At 43.0% G+C, this 16654-nt stretch overlaps 1 pseudogene; it reads left to right on the top strand.

Moving 5' to 3' along the window:
- Positions 1–14994, top strand: part of LOC115206552 (proton-coupled amino acid transporter 4-like) — a 231126-nt pseudogene extending 216132 nt beyond the window's left edge.
- Positions 14995–16654: the final 1660 nt, after the last annotated feature.

Raw genomic sequence — 16654 nt, 5'->3', positions numbered from 1 at the left:
AATATACACAGGCAGTTAGGAAAGCTAAGGCTAGCTTTTTCAAACAGAAATTTGCATCCTGTAGCACAAACTCAAAAAAGTTCTGGGACACTGTAAAGTCCATGGAGAATAAGAGCACCTCCTCCCAGCCGCCCACTGTACTGAGTCTAGGAAACATTGTCACCACTGATAAATACACTATAATTGAGAATTTCAATAAGCATTTTTCTACGGCTAGCCATGCTTTCCACCTGGCTACCCCTACCCCGGTCAACTGCCCTGCACCCCCCACAGCAACTCACCCAAGCCTCCCCCATTTCTCCTTCACCCAAATCCAGATAGCTGATGTTCTGAAAGAGCTACAAAATCTGGACCCCTACAAATCAGCCGGGCTAGACAATCTGGACCCTCTCTTTCTAAAATGATCTGCCGAAATTGTTGCAAACCCTGGAAAGCTGCCGCGATCATCCCCCTCTTCAAAGGGGGGAGACACTCTAGACCCAAACTGCTACCACCTATATCTATCCTACCCTGCCTTTCTAAGGTCTTCAAAAGCCAAGTTAACAAACAGATTACCGACCATTTCTAATCCCACCGTACCATCTCCGCCATGCAATCTGGTTTCTGATCTGGTCATGAGTGCACCTCAGCCACCCTCAAGGTCCTAAACGATATCAAAACCTCCATCAATAAGATACATTACTGTGCAGCCGTATTCATCAACCTGACCAAGGCTTTCGACTCTGTCAATCACCACATTCTTATCGGCAGACTCAACAGCCTTGGTTTCTCCAATGACTGCCTCGCCTGGTTCACCAACTACTTCTCTGATAGAGTTCAGTGTGTCAAATCGGAGGGCCTGTTGTCCGGACCTCTGGCAGTCTACAGTGCAGTATGCAGGGCTAGGACATGTGTTGGGTTCAGAACTACACTAGAGACAGGAGTTTCACTTATCCCAGCATGCAGTGCTGGGATAAGAGGTTGGTTGTTACTGTACAGTATGCGGTGCTGGGATAAGAGGTTGGTTGTTACAGTGCAATATGCAGTTTTGGGATAAGAGGTTGGCTGTTACAGTACAGTATGCAATTTTGGGATAAGAGGTTGGTTACAGTGCAATATGCAGTTTTGGGATAAGAGGTTGTTTGTTACAGTACAGTATGCAGTTTTGGGATAAGAGGTTGGTTGTTACAGTACAGTATGCAATTTTGGGATAAGAGGTTGGTTGTTACAGTGCAATATGCAGTTTTGGGATAAGAGGTTGGTTGTTACAGTGCAGTATGCAATGCTGGGATAAGAGGTTACATTTCCATTCAGTAGGGGTACAGGTTTAAAGTGGGCTGCAGTAGATGCAGAGTTTTCACATGCAGAGTTGAAGGAGATTAGGCCTTGATCTTTACTGTGCACGTTTGATGGAGGTTCTGTCAAGAAGAGCAAGTTGTTAGTACGCTGAAAGATAGATAAATGAAAAGCTTGGCCACGACACCATGCTTTAGTGTGAACGAGAAGGGACAGGAGGGGAAAGGGAGAAAGGAGATGAGAAAAAGATGGAGAGAGAGATAATTGGAAATGAGAGATGGAGGTGAAGGAAACTATGTGAGAGAGTAAGAGATGGAAAGAATGAGAGGATGATTTGGGGCCTGGAGGGAGAAAATAATATATAACACAGGGGAAATGGGGAGAGAGGATGAGAAGTAGGGGGGAGGGGAGTGTTGTAGACGAGTGAGAGTTTAAAGGGTCAGAAGCAATACTCGATGAGAAATGAAAGGTGGGACGGATTAGGAAAAGAGGATGGTGGGAGAGAAGGAGAGGGGGTCTTGACAGAATAGTGGCAGATTGGGCAGAGAGAGTGATTGGAGAAATTTGGAGAGGAAGTCAAAATTCTCAATTCTCTCTCTTTAATTATTAAATGAGAAGTTTGCTGTGGTCTGACACATAATCTCTCACCGAAATGTTCCTCTCTCACACTTCAAGGACGGCCATCTTGAAAAACGTGGGCCCAAGTTAGATGGACATGAGAACAAAACAAGCAAGAGAGTTGCTTTATAAAAAAAATAACAGTTTGAAGTCTAGACATTAGTATTTATCACCTCTGCTGTCTGTCTGTCTATCTGCCTCCCAGTGCGGGCTGGGCTGGAGCCTAACCCAAACCCTCCTGGTATAGTTTGGCCCAGAGCCGGGGACACTGCTGTCCTGTGATTGGAGCGATGGCACAGCAGGAGACAGAGGACAGGCCCCAGTATGAGCTCTGCACAGGTCACTGTTTCAATACCACAGCCCCCCCACACACACACACACACACACACACACACACACACACACACACACACACACACACAGAGATTGCTATCGATCAAACTGCCCAGTGTTTCAAATAATATTCGAGAGTTTGCCAGTTGTGTTAGCTGTTCTGACGGTCCGACAGACCCCCCCCTGGCTCACACAGAGTCTCTGAACTCCAAATCACTTCCTTCATGCTTTGTTCTTTGGAAATCTCTTCAAGTACAAAGTAATGAATGTGTCTGGTTCAACTTTTGCTTCACACTATGATAAGAATGAGATAGCAATCACCACTCAAGACTGTAGACTGTAGGTAAGTACACAGAAATTCCAATTCCTGGGGGGCGCTAATGAGCAAGCCATAGAGCAGGTCACGTTTTTCCGAGCTCCTGCTGAAATTGCATTTATTTAATACTTTCTTTGCTCTTTGACCCAAAAAGAACTAGGAAACAAAGCCTTTGAATGACGTGCTTTACTATTTTTGTTTTAATGCGTAAATGGTGCACAACCTGCAAAAGTTTAAGTTCAGCTGAGTCACTGACAAAAAAAACCCCACAAGGCCCAAGACGAGAAGCTCGAGTTCTTCAAGTGGGAGCAGACCTTCAACTGGTCTTCAGAGATGCAGGTTCTACTAAAGATATTTGGTAATATATCCGGGTAGAAGGTAAATCTACCAAAAAGTGAATTGATGCCTATTAACCCTTCTGCAGTGTAAAGTTATTTTAGTCATGTGCCCTTCCGAGTCCTACACAGAAATTGAAATATTTGGGTTACACACTATTTCAAAGATCTCTATAAAGCCAATTTCCCTCTCCTGACACTACCTGAAACAGGATCTTGAACGCTGGGATTTTCTTTTTCTTTGGGCAGTAGAATTAACACTGTTAAAATGAATGTATTACTTAAGTTGTTCTACTTATTTCAATGTATTCCTATCTTTCTGACAAAATATTTTTGTAACACCATAGATAAACTGATATCTGCTTTTATCCGAAACAAGAAAAATCCTTGGATACGTGAGAGTGTATTGCAGAGATCTCACCCCCAGGTTGGTCTAGCACTTTCAAACGTTCAATATTATTACTGGGCAGCTAATATAAGATCCCGTGTGGCGCAGTTGGTAGAGCATGGTGTTTGCAACGCCAGGGTTGTAGGTTTGATTCCCACGGGGGACCAGTACGGGGATTTTTTTAAATTAAATGTATGCATTCACAACTGTAAGTTGCTCTGGATAAGAGCGTCTGCTAAATGACTAAAATGTAAAATAAGAATCATTCTATATTGGATGACAGAAATCCCGGATGTTACAGGCCAGAAATGGTTGACCTTGGAGATCTTATCCTGTGACCTCACTTCCTTAGCTCTGTTCTAAACTTGCATTAGCTGAGCCTGTTTCCAAATACACTAAAAACCCTATTGTGAAACATTCTCTAAAAATCGGAAAACAGTTCAGGCGATCGTTTGGTGTCAGTGAATTTTTTACTTCTGCCCCATTATTAAAGAACCATACATTTTCTCCATCATTATTAGACAGGGTGTTTTATATCTGCTCTGGAAAAGGGATCTCCTCACTGAACTACTTGTAAACTGATATGTATTTTGCATCTTTTGAACAGTTAGTACAATAGTTCAATATTCCTAGGTCCCAGAAACTTGGCAGAGTATGCTTCAGAGAATAAATTCTTCATCTCTATGTCTAAGACATGCTGTAATTCAATTTATAATAGTTAATTGGCTGCATTGGTCAAAGGAAAAATAATCCAAGATTAGACCAGAAATAGATTCTACTTGTCAATGATGTAAGCAGGCTCCTGCCTCCTGTGGTGTCACTCCAAATGATGTAAAAAATTGATATCCAGAAATATGCCAATTTCGGGCATGTCTAAAACTTGTATTACAAGTTTTAGACATGCCCGAAATTGGCATATTTCTGGATATCAATTTTTTTGACGTTTTCTAAGATACTGGAGAGACCTATAGAACCTTCTGCCTTTTTACATCATTTGGAGTGACACCACAGGAGGCCCCTCTAACCAGTTCTATAGAGTGGCACCACAGGAGGCCCCTCTAACCAGTTCTATAGAGTGGTACCACAGGAGGCTCCTCTAACCAGTTCTATAGAGTGGCACCACAGGAGGCCCCTCTAACCAGTTCTATAGAGTGGCACCACAGGAGGCCTCTCTAACCAGTTCTATAGAGTGCCACCACAGGAGGCCCCTCTAACCAGTTCTATAGAGTGGCACCACAGGAGACCCTTCTAACCAGTTCTATAGAGTGGCACCACAGGAGGCCCCTCTAACCAGTTCTATAGAGTGGTACCACAGGATGCCCCTCTAACCAGTTCTATAGAGTGGTACCACAGGAGGCCCCTCTAACCAGTTCTATAGAGTGGTACCACAGGAGGCCCCTCTAACCAGTTCTATAGAGTGGCACCACAGGAGGCCCCTCTAACCAGTTCTATAGAGTGGTACCACAGGAGGCCCCTCTAACCAGTTCTATAGAGTGGTACCACAGGAGGCCCTTCTAACCAGTTCTATAGAGTGGCGGGGGGGGGGGGTGGATTTGGTAGGGGATCCGTCTGTGTTCTGTTAGAGCAGTGGTTCCCAAACGTTTTATAGTCCCGTACCCCTTCAAACATTCAACCTCCAGCTGCGTACCCCCTCTAGCACCAGGGTCAGTGCACTCTCAAATGTTTGTTTTTTGCCATCATTGTAAGCCTGCCACACACACACTATACAATACATTTATTAAACATAAGAATGAGTGAGAGTTTTTGTCACAACCCGGCTCGTGGGAAGTGACAAAGAGTTCTTATAGGACCAGGGCACAAACAACAATAATCAATAATTTGACTCTTTATTTAGCCATCTTACATATAAAACCGTATTTGTTCCACAAAAATTGTGAATAATGAGAAGGGTGTGCTTGAAAGGATGCACATAACTCTGCAATATTGGGTTGTATTGGAGAGAGTCTCAGTCTTCAATAATTTAGTTGTCATGCTATTGAGGGCCGAGAATTCACTCTCACATAGGTCCGTGGTTGCAAAGGGCATCAGTGTCTTAACAGCGCAATTTGCCAAGGCAGGATACTCTGAGCGCAGCCTTATCCAGAAATCTGGCAGTGGCTTCTGATTAAATTCAATTTTCACAGAACCGCTTGTTGCAATTTCGATGAGGCTCTCTTGTTCAGATATCGGTAAGTGGACTGGAGGCAGGGCATGAAAGTACCTGCGTAATTGCACACCCATCTCGCTTAGGTGCTTCGCTATATCACATTTGACATTGTCCGTGAGCTTGAGTTCATTTGCACACGAAAAATCATACAATGATGGAAAGACCTGTGTGTTGTCCTTGCTAATGAAGACAGAGAAGAGCTCCAACTTCTTAATCATAGCCTCAATTTTGTCCCGCACATTGAATATAGTTGCGGAGAGTCCCTGTAATCCTAGATTCAGATCATTCAGACGAGAAAAAACATCCCCCAGATAGGCCAGTCGTGTGAGAAACTCGTCATCATGCAAGCGGTCAGACAAGTAAAAATTATGGACAGTAAAGAAAACTTTAAGCTCGTCTCTCAATTAAAAAAAACCTGTCAGTACTTTGCCCCTTGATAACCAGCGCACTTCTGTATGTTGTAAAAGCATTATATGGTCGCTGCCCATATCATTGCATAATGCAGAAAATACACAAGAAATCAGGAGCCTTGTTTTAACAAAGTGAACCATTTTCACTGTAGTGTCCAACTTGAAAATAAGGGAGAGCCGCACACTCTAGGAGCTCAGATGCAAAAATGTAATATCCAACGTTTCGACAGCCAAGCTGTCTTCATCAGGGTATGATCACAAACACTGCGGGGTGACTCGTTTATATAGTAGTATCAAAAGACACACAGGTGTCTGTAATCATGGCCTAGTGTGGCCTAATATCATTGGTTAATTCTCAAATATAAAAATGGCATACAAAGAACAGCATACAAAAAAACAAATGGATAGCATACGATCATAGATTCATTTTAGACTACACAAGCTTACAAACAATTACAATGGCAAAGTCACAATAATCACAAGAATGGCTTAAGATCAAAGTCTGTTGAGACCGAAGGGTGCAAGGGTCTTTAAATTAAAGATCCAGGCAGCCTCTCATTTTAACAATAAATTATCAAGGTCACCCCCTCTCCTAGGAAGGGTGACACTGTAGTGTCCAAAACATCTTTCAAGCTGTCAGGCATTCCCTTGGCAGCAAGAGCCTCTCGTGGATGCTGCAGTGTACTCAAGTGGCGTCGGGAGCAACTGCTTGCACGCACGTTACCACTCCACTATGTCTCCCAAGACGTCTTGGCCACTGTGGTGGTTCATTTCTTAACTATCAAATGAGGAGAGACAAACTTATCACACAAGTCAGAGTTATACTTAAACTAAATCTTTAATCACTTATTAATAATGGAGCAGGTCAATACAACACACATATAAAGTGAATCGATTGAGTGCTCTACGATAATGATGGCTGGTCGATGATTCACGGTCAAATGATTCGTTGAGCCACGAGACAAAAGTACAAAGGTCTTTTATAGCCAAGATACACCCCTTTCAACCTACATGACGAACAACAGATATATAGAACGGATCACAAGGTTAAGATCTGTATGAAAGATTCGTATAATACATAGCAGACAGTATCTGCTGTGTCAACAGTTTTCGTTGTATAGAGACCAGTGTCTGGCCCTCCGACTCCAAACTGGAACCATCTCTTCCTGGTACGGTATAGAACAGAAACATTAACTCATGCTCTGGAATGCTCTTTAGGTTTTATCACCCAAAAGACATTGTAAATCTCCTGTCAGTGTTTATTGTTTTACTCCATGTGTAACTCCATGTGTTGTTGTCTGTGTCACACTGCTTTGCTTTATCTTGGCCAGGTCGCAGTTGTAAATGAGAACTTGTTCTCAACTAGCCTAACTGGTTAAATAAAGGTGAAATAAAAAATACAATAAAATCTCCCAGAGGCCCATCCTCAGTAGAACACACACACAATAGTTAACAGAATACTCTATTCTGTTGCATAAAACTACCATTTGATTTAATAAAAGCATTATAACATAGTCTTGCAATTTTTCAACCATACCACCAAAGTCCATTTGATGTCACAAAGCTGTCCAGTACTTAAAAAACATATTATCTTGTTGTCCTTGTTTCCGTGGTTTGCAGAAGTGGATGTCTTCCTTAATTGACCCCCCCCATTAATGTAACAGACATATACCAGGAGCTGTGCCAGGCCCGCCACATCTGTTGACTCATCCAGCTGTAACACATAGAATTCACTGGCTGGTATATGAAGCAGTAATTGTTTCAAAACATCTCCTGCCATGTCACTGATGCGTAGTGAAACAGTGTTCTTTTATGAAGGCATTGTCTGTATATTTTTGGGGCATTTTCCCCCAGCCCCAGCCATATCCACGGCAGCAGAAAGAAGTCCTCCACAATAGTATGGGGCTTGCCTGTCCTCGCCACTCTGTAGCTCACCATATAAGACACTTCTAGACCCTTCTTATTAATGGTTTCTGTTGCTTTTATACATGTCTTACTTCTCGAAAGTCATCTTAATTCTTGCTCAAAAAACTCCCTTGGCTTATTTTTCAAATTGGCATGTTTTGTTTCTAAATGTCTACGCAAGAGTGAAGGTTTCATTTAATTTTTATTTTTGTACCCCCGACGGCATTACGCATACCTCAGTTTGGGAATAGCCGTGTTAGAGCATGAGGGGGTGGGTTTGATTTGATTTGGTTGGGGATCCGTGTGTGTTCTGTTAGAGCATGAGGGATTGGGGTGGGTTTGATTTGGTAGGGGATCCGTGTGTGTTATGTTAGAGCATGAGGGGGTGGGTTTGATTTGATTTGGTAGGGGATCCGTGTGTGTTCTGTTAGAGCATGAGGGATTGGGGTGGGTTTGATTTGGTTGGGGATCCGTGTGTGTTCTGTTAGAGCATGAGGGATTGGGGTGGGTTTGATTTGGTTGGGCATCCGTGTGTGTTCTGTTAAAGCATGAGGGATTGGGGTGGGTTTGATTTGGTAGGGGATCCGTGTGTGTTCTGTTAGAGCATGAGGGATTGGGGTGGGTTTGATTTGGTTGGGGATCCGTGTGTGTTCTGTTAGAGCATGAGGGATTGGGGTGGGTTTGATTTGGTAGGGGATCCGTGTGTGTTCTGTTAGAGCATGAGGGATTGGGGTGGGTTTGATTTGGTAGGGGATCCGTGTGTGTTCTGTTAGAGCATGAGTGATTGGGGTGGGTTTGATTTGGTTGGGGATCCATGTGTGTTCTGTTAGAGCATGAGGGATTGGGGTGGGTTTGATTTGGTTGGGGATCCGTGTGTGTTCTGTTAGAGCATGAGGGATTGGGGTGGGTTTGATTTGGTTGGGGATCCGTGTGTGTTCTGTTAGAGCATGAGGGGTGGGTTTGATTTGATTTGGTAGGGGATCCGTGTGTGTTCTGTTAGAGCATGAGGGATTGGGGTGGGTTTGATTTGATTTGGTTGAGGATCCGTGTGTGTTTTGTTAGAGCATGAGGGATTGGGGTGGGTTTGATTTGGTAGGGGATCCGTGTGTGTTCTGTTAGAGCATGAGGGATTGGGGTGGGTTTGATTTGGTAGGGGATCCGTGTGTGTTCTGTTAGAGCATGAGGGATTGGGGTGGGTTTGATTTGGTTGGGGATCTGTGTGTGTTCTGTTAGAGCATGAGGGATTGGGGTGGGTTTGATTTGGTTGGGGATCCGTGTGTGTTCTGTTAGAGCATGAGGGATTGGGGTGGGTTTGATTTGGTTGGGGATCCGTGTGTGTTCTGTTAGAGCATGAGGGATTGGGGTGGGTTTGATTTGGTAGGGGATCCGTGTGTGTTCTGTTAGAGCATGAGGGATTGGGGTGGGTTTGATTTGGTTGGGGATCCGTGTGTGTTCTGTTAGAGCATGAGGGATTGGGGTGGGTTTGATTTGGTTGGGGATCCGTGTGTGTTTTGTTAGAGCATGAGGGATTGGGGTGGGTTTGATTTGGTTGGGGATCCGTGTGTGTTCTGTTAGAGCATGAGGGATTGGGGTGGGTTTGATTTGGTTGGGGATCCGTGTGTGTTCTGTTAGAGCATGAGGGATTGGGGTTGGTTTGATTTGGTTGGGGATCCGTGTGTGTTCTGTTAGAGCATGAGGGATTGGGGTGGGTTTGATTTGGTTGGGGATCCGTGTGTGTTCTGTTAGAGCATGAGGGATTGGGGTGGGTTTGATTTGGTAGGGGATCCGTGTGTGTTCTGTTAGAGCATGAGGGATTGGGGTGGGTTTGATTTGGTAGGGGACCCGTGTGTGCTGCCCTCCAGCTGTTCTGTCTGTTATCTGTAGAATCATATAAAATGCCAAATAATTTTTTTTTTTTAAATGATCTTCAATGCTTTTCAATGAGGAACATTTTGAATTGAAATTGACCCCATCTCTTGGTAAAGGTCATACAATTATCAAGACCGATGACAGACAGAGACATTACATCTCTACCTTACTCTCTTTCCATTTTGCACCCTCTCAAAGGTGCGATATATAATGACATTCTTCTGTGACCACTAGTTTTCCTGGACTACATTATATACAGTAGAGACATTGGACTGTCAACTCCCTCTGCTCGATCCAGACTGTGATCCCTATGAGGACTTTGAGGGAGTGTTTGTCATTGGAGAGTGTGTGTATGTTGTGTCTGTACTGAACACAACATAACACACACACACACTCCCCTCCTCACACAGTAATCTATGAACACGTGAAGGGCATTGGGCAGGGCTGTGTTGGTTTAGTAGGGAATCTGGCTCAATGTAACTGGTTAATAGGATTAATAGCACATTAGACAGGTCGTTACAGAGTGGGGAGTTGGGCTGGAGGAGCAGTTGCAACCTCACATGTTTATTCAGCACTAATGGATGTATGTGCTCAAGGCTCATATCATGTCATGTTATGTTCCATCATATTTATAGTGTCATGTTATGTTCCATCATATTTATAGTGTCATGTTATGTTCCATCATATTTATAGTGCCATGTTATGTTCCATCATATTTATAGTGTCATGTTATGTTCCATCATATTTATAGTGTCATGTTATGTTCCATCATATTTATAGTGTCATGTTATGTTCCATCATATTTATAGTGTCATGATATGTTCCATCATATTTATAGTGTCATGTTATGTTCCATCATATTTATAGTGTCATGTTATGTTCCATCATATTTATAGTGTCATGTTATGTTCCATCATATTTATAGTGTCATGATATGTTCCATCATATTTATAGTGTCATGATATGTTCCATCATATTTATAGTGTCATGTTATGTTCCATCATATTTATAGTGTCATGTTATGTTCCATCATATTTATAGTGTCATGTTATGTTCCATCATTTTTATAGTGTAATGATATGTTCCATCATATTTATAGTGTCATGTTATGTTCCATCATATTTATAGTGTCATGTTATGTTCCATCATATTTATAGTGTCATGATATGTTCCATCATATTTATAGTGTCATGTTTTCGGCTTGGTCTGCTGTCTCGCCCTGTACATACACACACACACACACACACACACACACACACACACACACACACACACACACACACACACACACACACACACACACACACGCACAACTTCTGAGGGCTCTGCAATAGATGTACTTTTTGAGTTTCTAGTGAAATACCTGGGTAGTCACCTGAGATGAACCATCACTGTCATGTTTATCTCATTGATATTCACAGCAGGCTCCCTTTCAGATGCTTTTTATTTTCTCAGTCTCTCAACTGATTTCAATTGAAGGCAATGAAATGTTGCAATGAGATGAATGCATTCAGTGAGACATACATGCAATGAAATGATGGAAGAATTGCATTTTTGCTCCAAAAACCATATCAATAGGAGTCACATAACAACATAAAAAAATATATTTTTTTGAGGGTGGATGGGCTTTTGTGAAACCAAACCAAATCCATTTCCTTGTATAATGTCACACTAAAGCGATTTGCATTTGAAAAGATAACCACTTTACTAGGTGAATGCATGTATTTCTGACTGACAGGCTGCATTTTGGGTGGATATATTTTTTTACATTTTAGTCATTTAGCAGATGCTCTTCTCTGGAGCAACGTACAGGAACAATTAGGGTTAGGGCAGATTTTTCCCCTAGACGGCTCAGGGATTCGATCCAGCGACCTTTCGGTTACTGGCCCGACGCTATCAACTTATAGGCTAGAAATGACTCATAACAGACAGTGATAGACTATGATTGGTCAGTTATTCATGTGATGTTATAATAGTAAGTTGCCATTTGATGTCCTGCTCTGAGGTAAATAATGTATAATTTGATGAAATGTAACTATAGTCGTGACAGATTTTGGAGTGTGATCCTCTGAGGCGAAGAAGCCATTTTATTTTTTTTGTTGAGTGTCTGTGTTTAGTCTGAGAGTTATTTGTGTAGTTTTGTGTTTGTGTGTAAGCGCTACCTCTGCTCCTGCTGTGTGGATCTGAGATCAAACATGTTAACATGTCTCTCCAGAGACTCTCTCCTGTGGAAATGTATGTGAGGTGGGAGAGCTGGATGAGACTATTCGGGTTACGTTAGATTTCTCGGTTGCTGTTGTTGGTGTCTCAATGACCATGTACGGTCCCCAGAACCTAGGTATTTCTAGATGAGCGTACCACGTGTGTGCCCCTTTTAAGCCCCTGAACTTTAATCCTGCACTCCTCTCTACCTGCCATTTTCCTTTTTGCCTCCCCCTCTCTGTCTCTCTCTCTCCCTCTCTCTTTCTCTCTGTATTTTTCTCTAACTGCTAACCCCCATTCCATCCCTCTCTCTGCCAACAAACACATGCCCTGCAGTGGGGGCCTGCCTGTATGTGAAACTAACAGGAAGTACTGTCAGCATGCTAACAGTAACACCAAGCCATGTTCACAGTTACCTCCCATACTCCCCTCCTCCCATACTCACCTCCCCTCAACTGGCCCCTGAAAAAGTGAAATTAGGAGGCCAACTTAAAAGGGAAGTTTAAATATCAAAGGTTTAGGGTACTGCAGTCTGGGGTTTGATTTTCAGTGTGTCTGTGGGGGCCTCTAAGGGCCCACGACTTTATCTCGACCGCTGCTTTCATGTGTGACTCATTGTTAAATGATACCAGTTCCAGCTGGAAGGTGGTTTGCAGGCATTGCATTTTTGTAAATTGTTGGTATGGCCTATACTGTAGGGATGAGAGATTTGGAATTTTCCACCATGGAAACTGATGTACAGTTGAAGTGGGAAGTTTACATACACCTTAGCCAAATACATTTAAACTCAGTTTTTCACAATTCTTGACATTTAATCCTTGTAAAAATTGCCTGTCTTAGGTCAGCTAGGATCACCACTTTATTTTAAGAATGTGAAATGTCAGAATAATAGAAGAGAGAATGATTTATTTCAGCTTTTATTTCTTTCATCACATTCCCAGTAGGTCAGAAGTTCACATACACTCAATTAGTATTTGGTAGCATTGCCTTTAAATTGTTTAACTTGGGTCAAACGTTTCGGGTAGCCTTCCACAAGCTTCCCACAATAAGTTGGGTGAATTTTGGCCCATTCCTCCTGACAGAGCTTGTGTAACTGAGTCAGGTTTGTAGGCCTCTTTGCTCGCACACGCTTTTTCAGTTCTGCCCGCAAATTTCCTATAGGATTGAGGTCAGGGCTTTGTGATGGCCACTCCAATACCTTGACTTTGTTGTCCTCAAGCCATTTTGCCACAACTTTGGAAGTATGCTTGGGGTCATTGTTCATTTGGAAGACCCATTTGCGACCAAGCTTTAACTTCCTGACTGATGTCTTGAGATATTGCTTCAATTTATCCACATCATTTTCCTACCTCATGATACCATCTATTTTGTGAAATGCACCAGTCCCTCCTGCAGCAAAGCACCCCCACAACATGATGCTGCCACCCCCGTGCTTCACGGTTGGGATGGTGTTCTTCGGCTTTCAAGCCTTCCCCTTTTTCTTCCAAACATAACGATGGTCTTTATGGCCAAACAGTTCTGTTTTGTTTCATCAGATCAGAGGACATTTCTCCAAAAAGTACGATCTTTGTCCCCATGTGCAGTTGCAAACCGTAGTCTGGCTTTTTTATGGCGGTTTTGGAGCAGTGGCTTCTTCCTTGCTTAGCGGCCTTTCAGGTTACGTCGATATAGGACTCGTTTTACTGTGGATATAGAAACTTTTGTACCTGTTTCCTGCAGCATCTTCACAAGGTCCTTTGCTGTTGTTCTGGGATTGATTTGTACTTTTCGCACCAAAGCACATTCATCTCTAGGAGACAGAACGCGTCTCCTTCCTGAGCAATATGACGGCTGCGTGGTCTCATGGTGTTTATACATGCGTACTATTGTTTGTACAGATGAACGTGGTACCTTCAGGCGTTTGGAAATTGCTCCCAAGGATGAACCAGACTTGTGGAGGTCTACAGTTTTTTTCTGAGGTCTTGGCTGATTTCTTTTGATTTTCCCATGATGTCAAGCAAAGAGGCACTGAGTTTTAAGGTAGGCCTTGAAATACATCGACAGGTACACCTCCAATTGACTCAAATTATGTCAATTAGCCTATCAGAAACTTCTAAAGCCATGACATCATTTTCAGAAATTTTCCAAGCTGTTTAAACAGTCAACTTAGTGTATGTAATCTTTTGACCTACTGGAGTTGTGATACAATGAATTATAAGTGAAATAATCTGTCTGTAAACAATTGTAGGGAAAATGTATTGTGTCATGCACAAAGTAGATGTACTCCAACCTAAGTGTATGTAAAATTCCGACTTCAACTGTAGGTATGCATGTCAGCTTTGACATCGGTTTTGCACATCGGCGTTAAACTAGACATCGGGCCGATACCGATGTTGGCATTTTTAGCTCCAACCTAAGGGTATGTAAACTTCCGACTTCAACTGTATATTGAATGGGAAGTGTCTGTGCTGTGGTATGCATGTGTGGCAGCTTGATTAATTTGTCTCTAGACATCTGTTTCCATGCTCTGTTTGATGACATCCGTACTTCTCTCCCTATCTCTCCGCTCTCTACAACCCCCCACTCCATCCTTTTCCCTTCCTTTTCTTATCTCCTCTCTCACTTCACCCTCCCCCTCCCCTCTTTATTGCCTCCCCCCCTGGATTCCTTTATCACCTCTCTACTTCCCTCCCTCTGCCCTTCCCTCCCCTCTCTCTCTCCAGTCTCCTTTGCCGTGCTGATCCCTCGTCTGGACTTGGTAATCTCCCTGGTGGGTGCCGTGTCCAGCAGTGCCCTGGCCCTGGTCTTCCCCCCCCTGGTGGAGCTCATCACCATCTCAGACCGACCGCTGAAGCCAGCCATGTTGGTGAAGGACCTTGTCATCGCTGTGGTGGGCTTTATAGGGTTCCTGGCTGGGACATACGTCACCATGGCAGAGATCGTCTCCCCAGAGGAGCCTCCGAAGGTCATCAGGGAAGCAGCTCAGAACCTAACTGTTGCTGCTGCTACAGCTGTGGCTGGGGCCTTGGGGATGTCTGAGGAGCTAGGTGGGAACTGGACCACACCTACTGCTGCTGCAGTGAACTTGGAGTGACCTTGGATTACCTTAAAATTACCTGTAGGTATGGCTCCTAGGGCAGCAGGAGAATAAATGTTGAGCAGACAATGTGTTCGCTTACAGATTGTTTTTCATATGGTTGTGTGCTGGATCCTTGTTTTGTCATATCTAAAAAGTAGAACCAAATACACAGCATAGAAACATAGGAAAGACACTACTGTACAAAGCCCTAACCACATAGAACCCTTTCATATGGATGTTATGGAGTGCACAGACATAGGAACACCATTTGTGGCACACAGAGTGTATAAAATGCATACACATACACAAGCATAAACATCCCCAACGAGCTTCACCCACACATTACCAGCTTCAGCACATTCACCGTGGTGATCAAGAGTTCTCTCTCCATCTCCAGTAGGGCTAGTGTAACATTGTCTCTGCCTCATCTCTATCAGAGGGGAAAATCTCATCAAAAACTAAATCATGAATGTATGATGTCACAGGGAAACAACAGCCCTTCCATAGGCAGGTCTCACAGTACATCATCTGAAACCATATTCTCCATATTGTATTGTTGGTGAATGTATAACCCCTAATATGGTTTTTCAACCCTTGGGGAGTGGGGATCCGCTATAATTTCTTATGATCGACAAGAACCTTTTGAACATCAGATCGGCAGTTACTAACCTCAATTCCGGCTTCGACTTCGACTCATCTGCCCTCTGCTTTTTATGTACCTCTGACCCAATCTTCAGGCTACCCAAGGGGAAACGCAGGCGAAAAAGAGGCAGGAGTGCGGGCGTCGTGGTGAGACTAAAGCAAAGACAAAACCAAAACCGGCCTTGCAGCTTGTTGTCTTCTCCTCTGGTTTAGTTTCTTTAGGAGCTATACAGATAGGAACCCATGTTCTTGACTTTTGACTTTTGACCTATGAACTGTTGACCTGTCATGAACTCATGAAGTCCCCAAGGTCGTGCTCTACAGACACTTATGCATAACATGAATATACCCTTTTACAGTCACATAAACCTCCTCATAGACACATCAATCAAGGTTCTTTGATATGTAAACGGCCAAGTTCTGATAACATTAGATGCCTGCTGTTGGCTACTAAGCTTTGTTTGTGGTTACCTGTCTACCTTGGCTATATTTAACCAGGACTAAACCAATACTCAATTATCAAAGACCACACTGCTCCCTGTGGCAGTATCTTCCAACACAGCAATATGATGTATATTTATTCATAGATATAGGAGAAGATAATGCGTAACACTGAAATGTCTGTCTGTTCAGTGATGATGCAGTAGAACTCAGCAATGTCAGGAAAGAAGCCATAACTGATGAGAGGGAACCCACTGGGTGAAAACTGGTTAAATCAACGTTATTTCCACATAATTTGAACAAAAAAAATCCAATGTGATGATGTTGAGTCAACGTGGAAAACTGATTGAGTTTGAAAAAAGTCATCAAAGTAAGGGAATTGTGTCTTTTTTTCACCCAACTTTAAACCTAAATCCAACGAAGTGGTGAATTTTTTTTGTTGAATTCACGTTGACAACTCAACCAAATGTAAATCAAAACTAGACATTGAACTGACCTCTATGCCCAGTGGGGAGGCTGTGATTGGCTTCCTCTACGAGATTGACAATGAAAAGACCCACATCTGTTCCATATCCATTCATTTGTATGTCGACAGGAGTGATTGGTCGGTTCTGTCAGTGTATCATATGATCATGTGACCTGCAGGTTTTATGTGTGTGGCCTGAGATTAGATGTGTTACCGTTGAGTGAATGTG

This window comes from Salmo trutta, chromosome 13 (genome assembly GCF_901001165.1).
Source record: "Salmo trutta chromosome 13, fSalTru1.1, whole genome shotgun sequence".
NCBI classification, from domain to species: Eukaryota; Metazoa; Chordata; class Actinopteri; order Salmoniformes; family Salmonidae; genus Salmo; species Salmo trutta.
Note: the sequence above shows the minus strand (reverse complement) of the source record. Positions and strands in the feature narration are given on the sequence as shown.